General features: G+C 48.5%; 1 pseudogene; it reads left to right on the forward strand.

Annotated features, from left to right (window-relative positions):
- The first annotated feature begins 1,177 nt into the window (after positions 1-1,177).
- On the forward strand, positions 1,178-12,708 carry LOC147734816 (uncharacterized; annotated as a pseudogene).
- The last annotated feature ends 1,292 nt before the right edge of the window (positions 12,709-14,000 follow it).

Here is a 14,000-nt window from a genome sequence, read left to right on the forward strand (position 1 = left end):
CCCGTGGTAATTATATTATAAACCATCTGGCTAAACCTTTAATTCATATTTGCATTTTCATCTCCCAAAAAAAAACCCCACCAAACCATTCGACCGGAGTCAGCCGTCGACCATACAACGGTCTACCAACTTATTGAGGCTTGTCATCTCCTTGAGAATCTCCTGTGCATCCTCTATATTAGAAAACACATGGAACTTTCCCCTAACAAGGACACGTAGTTTTGACTGTTGGGCAATCGATGCCTGTGCCCCTTGTGCCTTGAACAAAAAAAGTAATTTAACGAATTCCTTTCGCCTCCGGGCTGCAGCTGCGGACATGTCTGGAAAAAAACTACAGTTAGAAGTCTTGTTCACTGGAGACTGTTGTTGTTGTATGGCCTTGGTGAGGATCTTCTCCTTGATCAGATAGTCTGAGAAATTAACTAAAATTTTGCATGGGCCACATGAACTTGGCAAAGGGTGAAAAGGGACTCTATGGGCTCTGGTTATTGTCAAATCTCCACTGCACTCCGGGAGGACTTTTTCCTTAATGGAGGACTCCACCCATTGTGGTGCTTGAGCCCCCTCCATTCTCCCGGGTACACCCACTATGCGTAAATTGAGTGGTTTTCCAAGTCCTCGAATTTGTTTTCTAAATTTGCTGCTTCACGCACTTTGATGAGCAGTCCAGACATCTGGTCCTCCAACTGGGAGATCCTTGTCTCCACTTCCTGAATTTTTCCGGGAAAACATGCAACTGCCTCTTCTATTTTATTTAGTCTTGAATGAAGAGAAGTGATTTCGTTCTCCTGTGATCTTTGCATGTCCCTAATCTCTTCCAGAATAAGGTTAAGTAGTGTTTTGATTTCCATCTGTTTGGTAGTAGCATCAAGAGCTGGATCCTCCATTAGGGCATTAAGAGATACTACTTCCGGCTCTGGGAGTGGCACTTGCTGATTTTCCCCACCCTGTGGCCCCATAGAAGGTATCGGACTGCTCCCATTAGAATTCTGATCTTGGTCTATGTTGTCTGTCTGGTCTAATGGCTGGGCAGATGGCTGTTGCACAGAGTCTAAACTAGAAGGCAGGACCAGGTTTAACTGATTAGATACCAATTGAGGAGACAACGAGGTTAGGAGAGAGGCTGGCAGGTTTTGGGTGGTAGAGAGAGATGGGATCTCCATGGGACTAGCCGGTGATGATGAAGCGCTTAAATCCAATGGTAGCTGCACAGGGGAGGTGAGATCTGGAACCACTTTCTGGGCTGTGTTAAGCTAGGTAGGAGTAGATGGTGCTAATTTTTTCTCAAAAAGAGGAAACTTCTTCATACTTTTTTCAGCTTTTTCACAGGTTTGGAACCAGACAGAAATACTGCTGGGGAGGAGCTGGCTCCCTGGAGTGCGCCAGAAGATTCTGCCGTAGGTTCTGCCATAGGTTCTGGCACTGATTCTTCTTCAGAGCTCTCAAAGCTAGAATTATATTCCTGACGATTCCCCAGCAATCCTGGCTTGCCTCCTCCCACTGACGCATTTTTATTCTGTGCCAGAGCCAGAGCCAGAGCCAAGCGGGTTTTTGCTTTTAGTCAAGTGGCTGGCTGGTTCAATCTATCATGCCTCCCCATATCGACCTCTACTTCTACCAAGAGGAGAACAAAACAAAAAAAAGTACTGCTCCAGTCCGAGCTTTCTTTTTTGTCTACGAAGACAGTGTATTTATTGAAGCTCCTTATTTAAATTTCTTATTCCTTATTTGGATTCAAGTCCTAAACTCGGACTGCCTCTCCTCTCCACGCCGACACCACCTCCCCTGCCCCTCCTCACCTCCTCACCTCTCTCTTTCCTCTCAGCTGCTCAGTATTTCAGAGCGTTTCAGAGCATTTCAGAGCACTCAGCAACCAGAGCTCTGACCTCGATGGAAAATCACTCCTCCGCTCCTCCGTCCCTTCACTCTCGAAAATTGGACACAAAGCAGGCAAATACCGGACTTCCACTCATGCAAACTTTTTAAACTCCTTCCGATGTATGGAGTTCATTGTTTCAGGTAGGAAAAATACTCTGGATGCCCTATGGATGACTCTAGTCAGTCCCTAGTGCAGTTCACCGTGTGTGCCGAGGGCCTGTAAATCAAATGCTGCTAGGGGGCTTGCAGCACTGGTTGTGCCACCCACACAAGCAGCCTGTAAATGTAACTCTGGCCTGCCATTGCAAAGCCTGTGTGCAGTCTGGTACTGCCATATCGACTTGGCAAGTGCACCCACTTGCCAGGCCCTAACCTTCCCTTTTCTTACATGTCAGTCACCCCTAAGGTAGGCCCAAGGTACCCCTGTGGGCAAGGTGCAGTGTAGGTGAAAGTTAGGGCATGCCCTTGTGTGTCTGGCATGTCCTGATAGTGAATTACTGCCAATTTTTTTCACTATTGCAAGGCTACCTATTCCCATGGAACAGAATTGGGAGTTTGTTTATAACATCTTATAAATATAACTACCCCTTGGAACAAGGTAGAGTAAAGTGTAGTATGCCTGAACTCAGAATATAAACATGCATGTGTGTAAATGTGAGAACCCCCTTGCAAGATTTGGAGATTTAATGATGAATCAATCAAGGATGTCGCATCCAGAGGTATTATTGATATTACCATACTAAATTACTTGGGGGAAAACGCAACCACTGAGTCATGCCTTCCATACATTGGTACACATTGAAGTACTGGCTCTCTCACCTCCACAAATCAGATACTTCAGGATTTTGAACTGGACCTCTGACAGAAGGATTACTCTGCAAATTAAGGGACTCAATTTGACAGTTCTTCTGGAAGGACTGTTTTTCTGCTTGTCGCCCTGCTTCCTGCTGCCCCCTGACACTGCTGGAAGGTGAGCTGGACTTTGCCTTCCCTCCAAGGGTTTGCTGGTTTGCCTCCTGTTTACTGAAGTCTCAGGGAAACACAAGACTTCTATAATTCTGCTGGTGCTGCTGGACTCTGCCTTCTGTGAGTCTCACCATTGCCTGAGGTGCCCCTCCAAACTCTGGGCCACAGAAGTGGGTTCTGTAGCTGCTTTCATCACGTACAGCTACTGGGCACCTAAATCAAGCTTTTGGACTATTCGCGATCGCAAATGGAAATGTTCACACTGGGACTATGCCAGATAATTGTGAGCTGTGGCAACACTGTGTCCTCACACAATGAGCATCGCCGCCTGTGACAGTAAGACTCAGTCTGCCGTGGTGCCCAGCTAACCCTTCGTGACTGCAGGTTCATCACTAACGACGCTCTACTTGCTCCATGTGACCGTCTACCCCCGTGAATGGAGCACTCCACTTAGCTTTGGAAGCTAAAGCTTCAGCGGGCCCTGTTTGGAACTTTATCCGGCCTGTACTCCTTCTCAGTTGGCCAGTACTTTGGATTTACTCCAGTGTAGCGAGACATAAAGTAACCTTTTAATGCTATTTACATCGAAGTGCTGTTTTTTGGTCTATTTAAAAAAAAAAATCATAACTCCTGTTCTACTTAGTGGCATCTTGTTGTTTTGGTCTTGATTTATTTGTAAAAATGTAATCTATATTTTTAAACCTCTCTGGAGTCTTTTCATGGTGTATTTATTGTGTTACTGAGTGCCTGTGTTGCTCAAAGACTTTACAAATTGCCTTTGTAGAAACACCTAACTGCTTTCTGCCAAGCTACCAGAGGGTGAGCACAGGTTATCCTATTGTTTATTTAGCTTACCCTGACTAGAATGGTACCTCCTGCATGCCCTAGGTACATAACTCACCCAACTAGGAACCCCATTTCTAACACTTACCCATACAGCATACAGCTATGCTGCAATTATGAGCAGATGCCACAATATAAGAGATCTTAGCAAGTACAAGTGAGTGATACAAATCTAGCAGATTCCTGAAATTACAACAAGATACTCCTTTCATGTGAATATTAGACACTACTATAATAAAAGAGCTGGGCTATAATCTCAGGAGAGTCCTGAAGATACTAAATATAGTTGCAATTACAGATCAACTCTCTAGTCAGGTGAAACTGAGCACTCAAAGGCAGTGTGTCTATTGCAGTACAGTGGTCCAAAATAAAGACAAAACTGTATCACCAGGACACTGAGGCAAACATAAGATGGTCCTGCAAGTACTTGACAGTACTACAATCATAAAGCTACATTTTATTCACGGAACTACCCCACTGGGAAGCACCGACATAGCGAAGCCCTTGGCTCGCCTGACCGCGCCTTACTTGGCGTCGGAATCCTTAACCAACACCCCATTGTGGGCACACGTCACCGGGGATCCTCGGTGTAAATCCTCCGGCATACCACGTTGGTAGGCGCCTTCACATCAAGGAGGTTGCCCAGTTACCACGGTCCTGCAACCATTGATCATAGGACCTATATCCGCCGGCCCAAATCGAGCATATTATTGGCGCCATTGCTCCACTAAGACTTCAGGGCCATCCCCCTGACTTGCACAGGCTATTGTGTAGAACAGTCATTAGGCATAATACTTTTGTGTCCTGATGATGATTCCTTGCATTTTCTTATGGAATCGAAACGTCGTCGACCTCTTGTCACACCATATATGAATATGTATATTTATTGAGATATGCGATTAATGGTGTCCATGAATTTCTGTCATTTTTTTTCATTTCACAGAAATTGCTCACTTTCTGCCTAAATATCTCTTTTCTTTCCCTACTCCTTCACTTTGCCAATCTGTAAGCATGAAGGCATAGGCTTGTGTCTCACTCTTTGTTGAATGTAAGAGAATTCTTTCCTTGCTTATTTGTTTATAGTAAAGATTTTTGTGATCACTGTCCGGCTGGACATATCACTTTAACCAATATAGTTCCACTGTGTCTATATTATTACATGATTCATTCCTACCTTGCAAGCCCCTCCCACCCACCGCCCCCTCCACTATCCTTCAAATGCCAGATGTCCCAACGCGCAGCGTCCACGCGCTTCGGACGCGCCGAAGGTGCGCCAAAGGTAAGCCCGTCTACGCCCGTCCGCGCCTGGACCGCGCCCAGCGCCAGACCCCCTGCCCCTCGCGCCGCCCAACCCTCCCGCTTTACCTACGATGCCACCACCCTCCTAGCCCTTAACCCCGGTCGCGCCCCCAACTGCGTCCAAGCCGCTCCTGGACACACCCATGGACCTTTCTCTTGCTACTCCTGCAAATTCATCGGCACCGACAACATCTCCGCTACGACCACACCACAGATTCCCGACCCCAACCACCTACAATGCATCCTCCTCAACACCCGCTCGGTCCACAGACACGCCATTGACCTATGGAATCTACTAGACACCATCTCTCCAGACGTCCCCTTCCTAACAGAAACATGGATGAACGCTTCCTCCGCCCCAGACATCACCATTGCCATCCCTGAAGATTATAAGATCACACGCAAGGACCGTACCGGCCACACAGGAGGAGGAATCGCTATTGTCCATAAAAAATCAATCCACATCTCAACCAGCTCTGACGTCAACCTCGCCAACTCTGAACACCTCCACTTACAGATCCACATCGACCCCAAGACCACACTCAGAGGCACCCTCCTCTACAGACCACCAGGACCCCGAGCAAAATTCAGTGAAGACATCACGGACTTCATCACTCCACACGCGCTCCCCTCCAAAGATTACATCCTCCTGGGAGACCTCAACTTTCACCTTGAAAAGAACAACGACCGCAACACCATCACCCTCCTGGACAACCTCGCCAACCTCGGACTTAAACAACTGGTCACTTCCCCCACCCACATCGCAGGTCACACACTCGACCCCATCTTCACCTCCAGCAACCATGTCTCCTTCAGCCACACTACGGATCTCCTCTGGACTGACCACAGCTGCGTCCACTTCACCTACAACAAGCCGAAACCCATCAACCACCTCCAACCAACTCTGCAAAGAAACTGGTACAAAATCACCATCGACCAGATCTCCTCATCGCTCCTTCTAAACACCCCAGCCCACTCTTCTAACCCAGACCAAGCCGCCGCCAACTTCACCCTATGGTTATCCAACACCGCCGACATCCTAGCACCACTGAAAAAACGACAAAGCAAACCTGGCAGCAAGAAGGCCTCATGGTTCAACGATGATCTTAAGAAGTCCAAGAAACTCTGCCGCTCCCTTGAAAAGACCTGGAAAAAAGACCCAACCACTAGCACCAAGGACGCCTTCAAAAACGCCACCCGCACACACCACCAACTAATCCGAAAGGCCAAGAAAACAGCATTCAAGGACCGACTAGACAACAACGCCCACAACAGCAAGGAACTTTTCAACATCGTCAAGGAATTTACCAACCCCTCGGCCAACTCCAACGACATCACCCCCTCTCAAGCCCTCTGCGACTCCCTGGCTTTATTCTTCCACAACAAAATTGCAGACATCCACAACAGCTTCGACAACCAACCCGGAGACCAACGCACCCAACCATACGCTGAACATTCTCCCCCCTTGAACACCCTTAACGACTGGAACCCAATCTCCACTGAGGACACCATCCGCCTGATGAACTCCATCCACTCAGGATCCCCCACAGACCCATGTCCTCACCACATCTTCAACAAAGCAGATTCCGTCATAGCACCGATCGCGCTCCGACGCAGCCTGCACTCCCTGAGCGCCTCGAGGGGAACATAGCGCCTGGTATCGTTTTTGCAACGCAAGGCATCTCCTTGCATTTTGCGCTACTTTAAAAGTGTTTTTGTTTAATTTAGACGCTCTGACTGCAATCCCTGTTTGCTTTCCGCCCGTCCATTTTGGCTTTGGTCACTCGTGGACCGTGTCTCCTCCCCGCTCCCCGCCTCCCAGCAGCCCAACCCACCCACCGCCCTCTCCACTATCCTTCAAATGCCAGATGTCCCAACGCGCAGCGTCCACGCGCTTCGGACACGCCGAAGGTGCGCCAAAGGTAAGCCCGTCTACGCCCGTCCGCGCCTGGACCGCGCCCAGCGCCAGACCCCCTGCCCCTCGCGCCGCCCAACCCTCCCGCTTTACCTACGATGCCGCCACCCTCCTAGCCCTTAACCCCGGTCGCGCCCCCAACTGCGTCCAAGCCGCTCCTGGACACACCCATGGACCTTTGTCTTGCTACTCCTGCAAATTCATCGGCACCGACAACATCTCCGCTACGACCACACCACAGATTCCCGACCCCAACCACCTACAATGCATCCTCCTCAACACCCGCTCGGTCCACAGACACGCCATTGACCTATGGAATCTACTAGACACCATCTCTCCAGACGTCGCCTTCCTAACAGAAACATGGATGAACGCTTCCTCCGCCCCAGACATCACCATTGCCATCCCTGAAGATTATAAGATCACACGCAAGGACCGTACCGGCCACACAGGAGGAGGAATCGCTATCGTCCATAAAAAATCAATCCACATCTCAACCAGCTCTGACGTCAACCTCGCCAACTCTGAACACCTCCACTTCCAGATCCACATCGACCCCAAGACCACACTCAGAGGCACCCTCCTCTACAGACCACCAGGACCCCGAGCAAAATTCAGTGAAGACATCACGGACTTCATCACTCCACACGCGCTCCCCTCCAAAGATTACATCCTCCTGGGAGACCTCAACTTTCACCTTGAAAAGAACAACGACCGCAACACCATCACCCTCCTGGACAACCTCGCCAACCTCGGACTTAAACAACTGGTCACTTCCCCCACCCACATCGCAGGTCACACACTCGACCCCATCTTCACCTCCAGCAACCATGTCTCCTTCAGCCACACTACGGATCTCCTCTGGACTGACCACAGCTGCGTCCACTTCACCTACAACAAGCCGAAACCCATCAACCACCTCCAACCAACTCTGCAAAGAAACTGGAACAAAATCACCATCGACCAGATCTCCTCATCGCTCCTTCTAAACACCCCAGCCCACTCTTCTAACCCAGACCAAGCCGCCGCCAACTTCACCCTATGGTTATCCAACACCGCCGACATCCTAGCACCACTGAAAAAACGACAAAGCAAACCTGGCAGCAAGAAGGCCTCATGGTTCAACGATGATCTTAAGAAGTCCAAGAAACTCTGCCGCTCCCTTGAAAAGACCTGGAAAAAAGACCCAACCACTAGCACCAAGGACGCCTTCAAAAACGCCACCCGCACACACCACCAACTAATCCGAAAGGCCAAGAAAACAGCATTCAAGGACCGACTAGACAACAACGCCCACAACAGCAAGGAACTTTTCAACATTGTCAAGGAATTTACCAACCCCTCGGCCAACTCCAACGACATCACCCCCTCTCAAGCCCTCTGCGACTCCCTGGCTTTATTCTTCCACAACAAAATTGCAGACATCCACAACAGCTTCGACAACCAATCCGGAGACCAACCCACAAACCATACGCTGAACATTCTCCCCCCTTGAACACCCTTAACGACTGGAACCCAATCTCCACTGAGGACACCATCCGCCTGATGAACTCCATCCACTCAGGATCCCCCACAGACCCATGTCCTCACCACATCTTCAACAAAGCAGATTCCGTCATAGCACCGCACCTCCGAGACGTCATCAACTGCTCCTTCAACTCCGCCACCTTCCCGGAAAGCTGGAAACACGCTGAACTCACCGCCCTTCTGAAAAAACCCACAGCGGACCCCACCGAACTCAAAAATTACCGCCCCATATCGCTCCTTCCTTTTCCGGCCAAAGTCATCGAGAAAGCTGTCAACAACCAGCTCGCCGCTTTCCTCGAAGCCAACAAATCCCTCGACTCCTCACAATCTGGCTTCCGAGCAAAACACAGCACTGAGACCGCCCTCATCGCAGCAACAGACGACATTCGAACTCTACTGGACAATGGAGACACAGTCGCCCTCATCCTCCTCGACCTCTCTGCAGCCTTCAACACAGTCTGCCACAGCACCCTTTTACAACGCCTTAGAAACATCGGAATACAAGGAAAAGCACTTGAATGGATCACCTTGTTCCTCACCGGAAGAACCCAGAGAGTCCGCCTTCCACCATTCAAGTCCGAGGCCACTGAAGTCATCTGTGGCGTACCACAAGGATCCTCACTCAGTCCCACCCTCTTCAACGTATACATGAGCCCCCTCGCGGCCATCGCCCGCCAACACAACCTCAACATCATCTCTTACGCGGATGACACTCAACTGATCCTTTCTCTCACCAATGACCCCAGCACCGCCAAAACTAACCTACACGAAGGAATGAAAGAAGTTGCCGAATGGATGAAACACAGCCGTCTGAAACTGAACTCAGATAAAACAGAAGTCCTCATCTTAGGTACATCCCATTCTGCATGGGACGACTCTTGGTGGCCGGAAGCCCTTGGAAAAGCACCCATCCCGACAGACCACGCACGGAACCTAGGCGTTATCCTGGATTCTTCACTTTCAATGAACAGACAAGTCAACGCCGTATCCTCATCCTGCTTCAACATTCTTCGCATGCTCAAAAAACATTTCGCTGGATCCCCACCGAAACCAGAAAAACAGTTACCCATGCTCTGGTCACGAGCCGACTGGACTACGGAAACACCCTCTACGCAGGTACTACCACTAAACTCCAGAAGAAACTCCAACGAATCCAAAACGCCTCAGCCAGGATCATATTAGACATCCCGCGTAACGAACACATCTCTGGTCACCTGAAAGACCTCCACTGGCTACCTGTCAATAAGAGAATCACCTTCCGACTGCTAACCCACGCACACAAGTCACTCTATGACATCGGACCAGAATGCCTCAACTCACGACTGTCCTTCTACATCCCCTCCCGCCAACTACGTTCTTCCAGCCAAGCCCTCGCCACTGTACCTCGCATCAACAAGACCTCCATGGGAGGCAGATCCTTCTCATACCTGGCAGCTAAAACATGGAACTCACTCCCCACTTACCTTCGCCTTACCCAGAACCACCTAGCATTCAGAAAGCAACTTAAAACGTGGATATTTGACAAGTAATCCTCCTCCCCTCCCTAAGCGCCTTGAGACCCTCTGGGTATGTAGTGCGCTATATAAATTCTTTGACTTGACCTGACTTGACTTGTTGTCCCTCAGCTACATTTTATTCACAAACATGCACTACAATCATGTCAGTACTACAGTCATGTATCAGTACTACAATAATAAGAATACTCCAATTACAAGACAGTCTTGCAATCACAGAGCATGGCAGGGCATCAGCAGAGGAATGTAAATAACAATGGATTTTTAGAAAGCGAGTCCTATAGGATTTGCTATTGCTTGCTATATCACAGGGCGAGAATGAAAGAAACAAAGTTAAATTATTGCATCTATGGAAATAGCAAAAACGTGATACATACATAAATCTAATATGTTGAGAAGAAGTCTATCTTGTAAAAAAATTCAGCATCTGTCTTTCTGGGAACAGTTTTTTGAAAACCTTTAAACAAAACTTCTCGAAAGTATGAAAAATAATAGAACCATCAAAAAGTTCACTGGTGAAATCTAAGGGCAGATTCCAACCTATACAGAGTAATACAACCCATTTTCTATGTAGTATGCTGGACCGAGTAGGTTATTTTGCAGGAAGTTACACTTGGAGTTTGTGAATAAGCAATTGCTCAAAAGTGGCAGTTACCTTTGTAAATCAGACCCTTTGTTAATAGCCAAAGGTAGTAAAGTTACTCAGAATTGTAAATTACCTTTGTAAATCTGGCCTACAGTTTGAGAATTATAATGGGGTTACTCTTCTGTGAGTATGTGCATGTCTGTCTCTGAACCCCTCCCTAACCTGCATGATACCCCTCATTCCTCCTCCCTTAACTATTCCCATTTAGTAGGGAGGATGCCCCTTTTTTCCAGCCACTTCCTTTGGCCCCTCTGTATTGCTTCGCCCTCCCAAATGATAGAAACTACTGTACCCCACACGGAGGCACACACAAGGTGAAGCAATAAAAACACCAGGATGAGATTTCACTCTCATAAAATGAGGCACATCAAATGACAGTTTTCGGAACAAAGCATGGGGTTTTATTCGTGCAACAGTCTCTAACAAAAATGCTTACCCAGATTTCAATTAAACAACATTCAAATGTATACAGAGAAAGCAATAATAACATATTCATTGGGGAATAACACTACTCCATTGGGGAAGCACTGTGTAGAAATGTTTCACCCTACCTGTACTCGAACTTTAGGTCTCCCTGCTTCGGTCGGACGCGGTGTTTACCGTTGCGCGGAGGGCGGTGGAGACAGAGACAAGCACTTCCGGGAGGGCAGAGGTCTAGTTGTGGGGAGGGCTGGGCTTAAAAACATCATGACCTTGTTTCCGCGCAGCGAGCGCGCTGGTGGCGCACCAAAGGCAAGTCCGTCTGCGCACGTCCACGGCCGACCGGGGCTAGGGGCCAGAACCCCTGTCGGGTTCGACCTGAGACGCTATTACAGCCCTGGGAGGCTCTGTGCTCTCTGCTCTAACCTGGCCAAGAAATGCAGGCATAGTATTAATGTTGAGGTGGAGCCCTGGCAATGCAGTTACTGCGCTTTCGGGGCAGAATCACTAGCAGAGACTACAGAAGGCGGTAATGTGCTCAGGCTTGCACTTATCAACTGTATATCCTTAAGGAAACACAGATTTGAAATATGTGACCTTCTCTTTGAAGATCAAACAGATGTCCTGTTTCTCACGGAAACATGGCTGGATATTGACTCTGCGCCTGAAATTCTGTAGGCACTCCCTAATGGCTATGGGATCGTGCGAATTGACAGAGGAGCAGGACGGGGGGGGCATTGCAAATATTTATAAACATGGCACTAATTGCTCATTGTTACCTGCAAACATAACAGATGGAGAAGCAGGCCTGTTTACCATCAGTCTGGCCACTAACTATGTGGTGAAGGAGTTATTGATATACAGACCCCCTGGCCCACCCCCAGTCTAATTGACTATCTCCTACAACCGGCCATTCGTTTTGAAAAACTACTGGTTCTGGGAGACATGAATTTGCATCTTGATGATACACGCAGTTCTGGGGCGCAAGAACCTCGGCAGTAACTTGAAGTCCTACAATTAATCTTAAAATCTGAACTCCCCACCCATAAGTTTGGGCATTTGCTTGACCCTGTTTTTGCCAATTAGGATGCGCTGGGAATTGAGCCTCCACTTCCGGTGCTTTGGTCGGATCACTTTTTGATCCCGTTTTGGATCAAGCTTCCCATTGTAAAAACTCAGGAGGGAGCCAAGGCTGGAATAAAGAGAAGAAAGTGGGCTGGCTTCTCGCAGGGCGCTTTTGACCTGGCACTTCTGAGGGAGGGCCCTTCTCCGGACTGGATGTAAATGAGGTTTGTAAATCTCTCAAGAGACGCATTACTGTCGCTCTTGACTGGACTGCACCTTGGTCTTCTAAAATGTCCACTAATAGGCGTAAAACTGCGCCTTGGTTTAGCGAAGAGTTACGTTGCGCTAAAAGCATCTGTAAACAGTTGGAGAGGCTTTGGAGGAAGGCTTTCTCTGTTCACCTGAAAGCAGACTATAAACTCAGTCTCAAGCAGCCTATTTCAATGAGAGAATACAAACAGCATGAAAACTGTTCAGAGATGTTTAAGATCTTTACTGAAATATCCTCCTTGGCGTCTGCTGCTGCACCCTACATTGGCTCTGAGGAGTCATGTAATCGTGTAACGGAATATTTTGCGGATAAGGTGGAGAGGATTTACTCTTCCTTTCCCACTTCAGGGAATGGATGTGGCTGAAACCCAGGGTCTTTCTGAATTTTTTGTACCACCTCAGGACATCCTTAAGACCATTGCTATGGGTATTAAATCAGGTTCTCCTGGTGCCCGGCTACCCCTAGGGTGTTGAGGAATAGCATGGATGTACTTGAGCCTTTTCTGAGAAACCTATTAGAACTCTCTTTTATCTCAGGAGTGGTCCCAGAAATGTGGAAGGAGGCTGTGGTTCTTCCCCTTTCAGAAAAAGCCTCACATCAGTGTGGATCAGCTTGACAATATGCGTCCAATCTATTTGCTCCCGAACTTTGCAAAGGTGGCGGAAAAAATTGTGAATGCTCAGTTGACTTCCCACATCTGCACTAATAACCTTCTTCATCATACTCAGTCCGGCATTCGGGCTCTGCATTCCACAGAATCGGCCCTGCTGTACTCCACTGAGACCATCCGGAAGTATGTGGACAAAGGTCGGACGGTGGCTTTGATTCTTTTAGACTTAAGTGCCGCGTTCGACACTGTCGCCCACCATACTATGCTCTATGATTTGGAGAAAGGGGGTATAGCTGGCAGAGCATTAGAATGGATGGAGTCCTGCTTATTCGAGCGCAGCTTTCAAGTTATGCAAGGCAACCATCACTCTAGAAACATCAAGCTGGCCAGAGGGGTGCCTCAGGGTTCTGTACTGAGCCCTACATTGTTCAATCTGTATGTCGCTCCCCTGGCTAAAATCTCGGATAAATATGGAATCAGTGCTTTGTCCTATGCTGATGACATCCAGCTAGTAGTCTCCCTGACCCAAACCCGGGTAGATGCTGCCTCCAACTTTGTAGATTGCCTCCAAGAACTGGCTGACTGGATGGCAAATAACTGCTTGTGACTGAATGGCGGTACAAAAGGGGGGTGCGACTGAATGACAGCAAGACCGAGTTGTTGGTGTTTGGGAAAGCTCCCTCTGTCTGGTCCTCGGCATGGTGGCCCCAGTCTCTGGGCTCTACTCCCATATCTAGTGAGTGGGCTAAGAATCTTGGGGTCTGGGTTGATAACAAACTGTCCTTCGATTATCACACCAGGCAGGTGGCAGGTGCATGTTTTGGGATATTGAACAGACTGCGAAAAACCCTTGATGCCCTTCCCACTGCATCTAGAAAGACCCTAGTCCATGCCATGGTAACAACCTGCCTGGACTATGGAAACATTTTATACTTGGGCGCTACGGCAAGATGCCTGCAGCGCCTGCAGCACATTCAGATTGCTGCGGCTAAGCTAGTTCTCAGGCTGTCCTTCGATTATCACACCAGGCAGGTGGCAGGTGCATG

This window comes from Lissotriton vulgaris, chromosome 1_2, assembly GCF_964263255.1.
Source record: "Lissotriton vulgaris chromosome 1_2, aLisVul1.2, whole genome shotgun sequence".
Taxonomy (NCBI): Eukaryota; Metazoa; Chordata; class Amphibia; order Caudata; family Salamandridae; genus Lissotriton; species Lissotriton vulgaris.